Genomic DNA, 9,387 nt, shown 5'->3' on the forward strand with positions numbered 1-9,387 from the left:
TATTAAACATTTCATGTTGATCTCCTGCACCTGCTGGAAGCGAGGGTCAATGTGTTTCTATCTGGCATGTGGAACGCAATGCAGCTGATCTGTCATGCACAAGGGGACCTTCACCCTCCACAATGTCCTTGTCATCTCCTTCCCAGAAGACTGCTCCTTCCCCCCACTTCCTCAGCATCTTTCACATCATCGTATTGACTGCTCCAATTTTGCAAAGCACAGTCCACCAGGATAATGGGGCACTCTCTAAGCAGACTTTCATGGAGGCCCCACTCACCCCTAACCCCAGACTAGTCCATGCAATGGATCCACATCTTTTGGAACCACATTGTGTCCTCCATCTTGGACCTGGTCACTTGGGGTGAAGATGTCACTCTGATCAGTGCAGAGATGAGGAGGAACTCTTTTCTCTCAGACAGTAGTGAATCTGTGGAATTCTTTACCACAGAAGGCTATTGAATATTTTCAAGGTTAAATAGACAGATCTTTAATCAATAAGGGAATCGAGTGTTATAGCGTAAAGGCAGGAAAGTAAAGTTGAGCCTTATCAAATCAGCCATGATCTCATTGAATGGCGGAGCAGACTCAATGGGCAGAATGGTCTACTTCTGCTCCTACATTTTATAATCTTATAGACTGCATTTGCAAAGTACTTCATTGGCTGTGGAGGGCTGATGGCTGTAAAAGGTGCTACATAAATGTAGTAATGATATGGAGATGCCGTGTTGGACTGGGGTGTACAAAGTTAAAACCACACAACACCAGGTTATATTCCAACAGGTTTAACTGGAAGCACTAGCTTTCGGAGCACCTCTCCTTCATCAAGTGCTCCTTCACCACCTGATGAAGGAGCATCGCTCCGAAAGCTAGTGCTTCCAGTTAAACCTGTTGGAATATAACCTGGTGGTCTGTGATTTTTAACAAACTACATAATCGTAAGTTGCTCCTTTTTTCAAAATTTCAACTGTTTTCATGTAAACCTCACAGCCTGAGCACCAAGGATTCTTTCCCTGGTTTACTTTTGCGCTTCCAACATTTTCTGTTTTTATTGTGAATTTATCAGGGTTCTTTTTGCCTTGGTCCATCAAATGCGGCCATGAGAATGGAATGATTGCTGTGGTTGAACAGATAGTTTAAGAGCAGAGGTTATGCAGGTTGGGTCTATACTCAATGGAATTTATGTGAGCGTATCATATTTAGCCACAAAGTTCTGATGGGTCTTGGCAGCGTAGGTTCAGAGAGGATGCCACACCTCATGTGGGAATCTAGAACTATGTATCACAGTTGGATAGTAAGGATGAAGAGAAAGTTCTTTTCTCAGGGAACCATTAGTTATTGGAACCTTTTTCCCCAGTAGGCAGTGAAGGCTGGGTCAGCGAATATATCCAACAGATCTTTGAGCTACTGTACAAGTGAGCAAAGAGAGGACTGACCCGGAAGTGGAGCTAAGGCCACAATCAGATCCACTAAGATCTGTTGGCAGAAAAGGCTTGAGGGAATTCCTGTTCCAATTTCTTCTGATCATAGGTCATCATTAGATGCAAAGTAAGTCAGCAGAGTCTGGTAACCAATATTGTAAATTGCTGTGGTTCTGTTCGCCGAGCTGGGAATTTGTGTTGCAGATGTTTTGTCCCCTGTCTAGGTGACATCCTCAGTGCTTGGAAGCCTCCTGTGAAGCGCTTCTGTGATGTTTCCTCCGGCATTTGTAGTGGTTTGAATCTGCCGCTTCCGGTTGTCAGTTCCAGCTGTCCGCTGCAGTGGCCGGTATATTAGGTCCAGGTCGATGTGCTCATTGATTGAATCTGTGGATGAGTGCCATGCCTCTAGGAATTCCCTGGATGTTCTCTGTTTGGCTTGTCCTATAATAGTAGTGTTGTCCCAGTCGAATTCATGTTGCTTGTCATTTGCGTGTGTGGCTACTAAGGATAGTTGGTCGTGTCATTTCGTGGCCAGTTGGTGTTCATGGATGCGAATCGTTAGCTGTCTTCCTGTTTGTCTTATGTAGTGTTTTGTGCAGTCCTTGCATGGGATTTTGTACACTACATTGGTTTTGCTCATGCTGGGTATCGGGTCCTTCGTTCTGGTGAGTTCTCTGAGAGTGGCTGTTGGTTTGTGTGCTGTTATGAGTCCTAGTGGTCGCAGTAGTCTGGCTGTCAGTTCGGACAGAACCACAACAACGAGCACCCGAGCTACAAATCTTCTCCCAAACTTTGAATATTGTAAATGCTCTATAAACAAGTAATATAAAACAAAGAGCTGTGAATTCTGGAGATCAGACAAAAACAGAAACTGCTGGAAAAACTCAGCAGCTGTGGGGCAGGGGCGTTGGGGAATGCCGAATTAACATTTCAAGTCTGTGGCTCCTCAGAAGGGTCACTGGACTTCAACTGCTCGCTCTGCTTTCTCTCCACAGATGCTGCCAGACTTGCTGAGTCTCTCCGGGAATTTCTGTTTCTGCTAAGAAACAGGGAGAAAAGTGAGGACTGCAGATGTTGGAGATCAGAGTCGAAGAGTGTGGTGCTGGAAAAGCACAGCCGGTCAGGCAGCAACCGAGGAGCAGGAGAGTTGACGTTTCGAGCACAAGCGCTTCATCAGGAAAGAAACAGCAATACTTCGAAACTAACATACTAGTCACACTTGGAGCACTGATCTGACTCATACAAAACAAGTTCAAGCAATTCTGTGCCATTGGCAGGTTTTTCTGGTTTTTCCTACGAGAATGTTGTGTGGCTGAACCATACACCACTGAAGATCATCAATCAGCCTTCAGCTGGTCTCACCTTGGTGGGAACTGAACACATAGATTGCTGGAGGCATTCATACACAGCCTTCCAACCATTTCTAGTAGTCACACATGTCCAAACTGCACTTATTCCCCAATCTCCATTTCCTTTATAATTATAACCAAAATCTTTAAAGTAAATGGAGAAAGATACATCTTCTTAAAAATTATTTCTACTATTTTTTTCACAAGCAGGAGATTAAAACCATAATTCTCGTAGATTCGAGGATAATCCTGGATGGGTTCATTTAAGCTTAGTGACTAAATGCCAGGCAGCCACTGTGATCCATTTATTAATCTGATAAATTTTCATGGCGATTGTCACTCTCGTATCTTCTTGTGTCTGACACAAAACTACAGCTCACACTGACACAGAACAATAAACTAGCAGTAGCCCAGCACAGAGGCCATCTTTAGGGCCTCTACATTTGATAAGATCTTGACTGCCTGGTGCTTTGTAAAGAGCTTGGAAACTGCTCACATTAGGCCTAATGTGCATATACTATAGAAAATAGCCTTGTCTAAACTCCCTGACGCATGAAGAGGGTGTGAATGAGCACAAGCAAGGGGGGCAGATGTTTCTATTGTTCTCTTTCAGAGCTCCTCAGCAAACTAGCTTGACAGGTCAGGCAAGAGTGTGTCACTGTGTGGTTTGATATTAAAAAACATTCCTTTCCTTCGATTCAGCATGCAGTCCAGAGCTGCAATTAAGCCTCACTCCTGCATACATGCAAACTTACATTCATTACACATATTACATACACACACACACACACACACACACACACACACACACATATATACATAATACAATGCTCATTTTGCTTTTGTGCCCCTTCTTTGCAGCTGTAACTTTGTGCTCCTCGCTCTGTTCAATCACCCCATGATCTTTGTATGGTGTGATCTGCCTGTACTGCGCACAAACCAAAACATTTCCCTGTACCTAGTTACATGTTACAAAAGTAAATCAAATCGACACCCCCATCTACATTAACAGAATGGGTCGAGAACGTCAAGTTCCTGGGAGTGACGATAATCAACAGCCTGTCCTGGACTTCCCACGGAGATGTGACAGTCAAGAAGGCACAACAACACCTCTTCTTCCTCAGGCCACTCAGGAAATTCAGCATGTCCATTCAGACCCTCCCCAACTTTTACAGCTGCACTATTGAAAGCATACTGTCTAGGTGCATTGCAGCCTGGTACAGCAACTGCTCTGCCCAGGATCATAAGAAACTACAGAAAGTGGTGTGCACAACCCAAACCATCACAGAAGCCAACCTCCCATCAATGGACACCGTTTACACTTCTTGCTGCTGCAGACATGCTGCCAACATCATCAAAGACCCCTCCCACTCCGGTGATACTGTTTTCCAGTCAGACCCCCAATTAGGCTGCTGAACTGACTCTAACTTCAAATCTAACGTTGATCTTACTAATGCTGATCTTGCTATGCACATCTCCTGTGCAGCCATAACCTTGTAGGCCTCGCTCTGTCTGAGCACTGTATGATCTATATGTCTCCGTTTGTTATGATCTGCCTGTACTGTTCACAAAATAAAGTTTTTCACTGTACTTCAGTACATGTGACTATGATAAATCAAACCAAATCAAATCAAAGAATATGCTGGAAAAACAGAGCAAGTCTGACAGCATCTGTGCAGGGAAGAAAACGAGTTAACACCTTGTGGCTGGTGTGATTCTTTTTCAGAACTTTGCTTTTACCGGACAAGTGTATTTTTGGGCCTGTATGCTGCTGCTACTATTTCGAGCCAAAAAGGAGTTGCTTGATTAATAGTTGCACATGAAGACCACGCTGCTTTAAGTGACTAGGATGGAAGTGACACACAGAATATTTTGTATGTAAGTATGTTTCCAGATTTTGGACTTTATCAGTAGTTTCGATCACAAGTTCTGTAAAATGATATTAGCTAGCATGAACCTTGCAGTGGCCATTTTAGATAATATTGTTATTGCGTTTTTACACAGAGGATGGTCATGCGTGGAATGATTTTCCTGAGGATGAGGATACAGTTACTACATTTAAAAGACGCTTAGATATGTACATGAATAGGAAAGGTTTGGAGGGATATGGGCCAGGACAAAGCAGGTGGGACCAGTTTAGTTTGGGATTATGTTCAACATGTTCTGGTTGGACCGAAGGTTGGACTTTCAATGCATTATCTGGGCCAACATGGCACCTATTAGAGTCATAGAGATGTACAGCATGGAAACAGACCCTTCAGTCCAACTTGTCCAAGCTAACCAGATATCCCAACCCAATCTAATCCCACCTGCCAGCACCCAGCCAATATCCCTCCAAACCCTTCCTATTCATATACCCATCCAAATGCCTTTTAAATGTTGCAATTGTACCAGCCTCTACCACTTCCTCTGGCAGCTCATTCCATACACGTGCCACCCTCTGTGTGAAAATGTTGCCCTTTAGGTCTCTTATAAATCTTTCCCCTCTCACCCTATACCTATACCCCTCTAGTTCTGGACTCCCACACCCCAGGGAAAATACTTTGTCTATTTACCCTATCCATGCCCCTCATGATTTTATAAACCTCTATAAGGTCACCCCTCAGCCTCCGACACTCCAGGGAAAACAGCCCCAGCCTATTTAGACTCTCCCTGTAGCTTAAATCCTCCAACCCTGGCAACATCCTTGTAAATCCTTTCTGAACCCTTTCAAGTTTCACAACATCTTTCTGATAGGAAGGAGACCATAATTGCACACAACATTCTAACAGTGACCTAACCAATGTCCGGTACAGTAGCAACATGACCTCCCAACTCCTGTACTCAATACTCTGACCAATAAAGGAAAGCATACCAAACACCTTCTTCACTATTCTATCTACCTGTGAATCCACTTTCAAGGAGCTATGAACCTGCACTCCAAGGTCTCCTTGTTCAGCAACATTCCAAGGACCTTACCATTATGTGTATAAGTCCTACTAAGATTTGCTTTCCCTGAATGCAGCACCTCGCATTTATCTGAATTAAACTCCATCTGCCACTTCTCAGCCCATTGGCCCATCCGATCAAGATCCCGTTGTAATCTGAGGTAACCTTCTTCACTGTCCACTACACCTCCAATTTTGGTGTCATCTGCAAACTTACTAACTGTATCTCTTATGCTCGCATCCAAATCATTTATATAATTGACGAAATGTAGTGCACCCAGCACCGATCTTTGTGGCACTCCACTGGTCACAGGCCTCCAGTCTGAAAATCAACCCTCCACCACCACCCTCTGTCTTCTATCTTTAAGCCAATTCTGTATCCAAATGGCTAGTTCTCCCTGTATTCCATGAGATCTAACTTTGCTAATCAGTCTCCCATGGGGAACCTTGTTGAACGCCTTGCTGAAATCCATATAAATAAGATCTACCGCTCTGTCCTCATCAATCCTCTTTGTTACTTCTTCAAAAAACTCAATCAAGTTTGTGAGACATGATTTCCCACACAAAAAGCCATGTTGACTATTCGTAATCAGTCATTGCTTTTCCAAATACATGTACATCCTGTCCCTTAGGATTCCATCCCAACAACCTGCCCACCACTGACGTCAGGCTCACTGGTCTATAATTCCCTGGCTTGTCCTTACCACCCTTCCTAAATAGTGGCACCACGTTAGCCAACCTCCAGTCTTCCGGCATCTCACCTGTGACTATCGACGCACAAATATTTCAATAAGCAGCCTAGCAATCACTTCCCTAGCTTCCCACAGAGTTCTAGGGTACACCTGATCAGGTCCTGAGGATTTATCCACCTTTATGCGTTTCAAGACATCCAGCACTTCCTCCTCTGTAATGTGGACATTTTTCAAGATGTCCCCATCTATTTGATGTTAAAGTTCACTTCAGAATGTAACTTTAAGAAAGTTCTGGAATTTACATATGAAAGAACTGAAACCGACATGCCTATTCTAAAAGATGAGAGACTTAACAAACAATCCAGTTCTTTTCAATATATAATTTCAGTTACATCACCCCATAAACTTTTGCTATAAATTTTGTGTCCTATGATCTTATACTCCACAACCACTTGATGAAGGAGCAGCGCTCCGAAAGCTAGCATTTCCAAATACAGTAAACCTGTTGGACTATAACCTGGTGTTGTGTGATTTTTAACTTGGTCCACCCCAGTCCAACACCGGCATCTCCACATCATGACTCAAGGTTGGAATACAGGTAGACTCTAACCTCACACCTTTAACGCATTGTCTGTGCGGAGATGTCATTTTTTTCAATAAAACCTTAAGTTATCTTGGGAATGTGACTTGAAAGTAGTTCTGGGGTTTACATGTTAATCAATTGAACCCATTCTTAGTGATTAAAGATTTAACAACAATCTAGGTGGTTCAATACATCGCATCAGTTATGACACTTTGCTCTTTTACTATAAATTCTGTGTCCCATAATCTTGCCCCATTAGCTACCTGACGAAGGAACAGGGCTGTGAAAGCTTGTACTACAAATAAACCTAATGGACTCTAACCTGGTGTGTGATATTTAAGTTCGCCCACCCCAGCCCAACACCGGCACCTCCACATCATTTCTAATATTAAGCAAAGTTTAAAAGGAACAATATGCAAACAGTAAATGTGCACAGGGAATCCATAAATATTTAGTTCAGCTGCCAAAATTTCAGATCAGAGTCTTTTGCAACTGAAGGAAATAATTTATTTGCCTGGTTGAATGCGAACAAGATAATTTATAACAGTAAGAAATGAAAGCATTGTATTGTAGAACATTGTCTAATAAATGGAATACCTGTTCCAATAGACTCTGCTCTTCAGTCTCATTCTGTCTGTCGTGACAGAATGAGCCAATGCTGAGCTAGACTGTTCAAGACCTTGGCAACCTCATTATCCCTGAGCTGTTCTCTCAACACCATGCTTGCTCTATTACCAACTTCAAGACTCAATAATTCCAAAGCTCTGCAAGCTGGCTTCCCATTTTGAACTGTTCATAAACTTTGCTTCAAAACTTGAAGAAGAACATGAGAAATAGAAGTAGGAATAGACTATTCAGTCCTCTGAGCCTGCTTTGCTATTCAAAGAATACACATTTTGATAAATCCATACTGACTCCATCTAATTGTACCGTTATTTTCTAAGTGTTCTATTATCACATTCTTTATTATAGATCCTAGCCTTTTCCCAATGATTGATGTTGAGTTAACAGGTGTATAGTTTCCTTTTTCTTCCTTCCATTTTTTCTTAAATTGTGGGGTTTCATTTGCAACTTTTTAAACTTCAGGGATCATTCCAGAGTCTATACAATTCAATACTCCAGGATGTAGATCATCAGGTCTAAGGGATTTATTTACTTCCAGTTCTATTAATTTCTCAAGGACTACTTTTTTTTTAATAGCAGCAATATCTTGTACTTCCTCATTAACACTAGACCCTCAATTATCCATTATTTCGGGAAGGTCCTCTGGGAAGTTCAGGTACTAAGTATTTGCTTAGTTTTTTTCTGCCATTTTCTTATTTCCCTTGCAAATTCTCATGGCTGATTGTATGAGCCCACATTTGTTTTTGCTAATCTATCTCCTTTTCACTTACCAGAAGATGCTTTTATAGTTATAATGTTTCTCGCCATGATTCTCATATTCAATTGCCCACTTTGATTGAACATCATCACCTTCTATCATATTATGATGACTTTTTTTCCCCAATTGCCCCTCTACAACAAGGTTGTTCAGTTATCACGCACAATGCAAATTTGCCTGTAATGTGATTGACGAATTGATGATTAGATTAGATTCCCTACAGCGTGGAAACAGGCCCTTCGGCCCAACAAGTCCACACCGACCCTCTGAAGAGTAACCCACCCAGATCCATTTGCCTCTGACTAATGCACCTTACACTATGGGCAATTGAGCATGGCCAATTCACCTGACCTGCACATCTTTGGACTGTGGGAGGAAACCAGAGCACCCGGAGGACACGGGGAGAATGTACAAACTCCACACAGACGGTCGCCCGAGGCTGGAATTGAACCTGCGACCCTGATGCTATGAGGCAGCAGGGCTAACCACTGAATTGGGGACACTGTTTCCACAGTGCAAACTTTAAAAATGTGCGTTGACTGTACATCGCCAACACTTTAATTGCTGTTTCTAAAGTGCAATTTTTCTATATCACAGTGTTGCACAAGAATGTAATCATCGCATTATAGAAGAACTGAGTGCATATCATTGATCTAAAATAGCCTAGTCTCTATTTACCTGTCGTTCCTAAATGTACTGCTCTAGAAAACCATCTTGCATTTTGCTTTCAGAAAGAAAATGTCCCTAACCTCCCTGTAAACATTGATGTGTGTGATCCGCAAGGCCATTGAGCTCTCTGATTAAGCTTGACACAGTAAACAATGATGAGGCAAGGCGAAGTTAAGCCAATGTAATGTGAGACATTTACAAAAGAACTTGCGTTTCAAAAGCAGCCATTAGGATGATTCTAATCACCCATTCACTAAATCAGGAAGCTGGAGTCAATCTGTCTTCCACAACTGTTTATTTACATTTCAGAGATCAATACTAACTTTAAGCTGGAGACAGTGGCTCTCTCCCATTTCCCAGAGTCATAG

This window comes from Hemiscyllium ocellatum, chromosome 13, assembly GCF_020745735.1.
Source record: "Hemiscyllium ocellatum isolate sHemOce1 chromosome 13, sHemOce1.pat.X.cur, whole genome shotgun sequence".
In the NCBI taxonomy this organism is placed as follows: Eukaryota; Metazoa; Chordata; class Chondrichthyes; order Orectolobiformes; family Hemiscylliidae; genus Hemiscyllium; species Hemiscyllium ocellatum.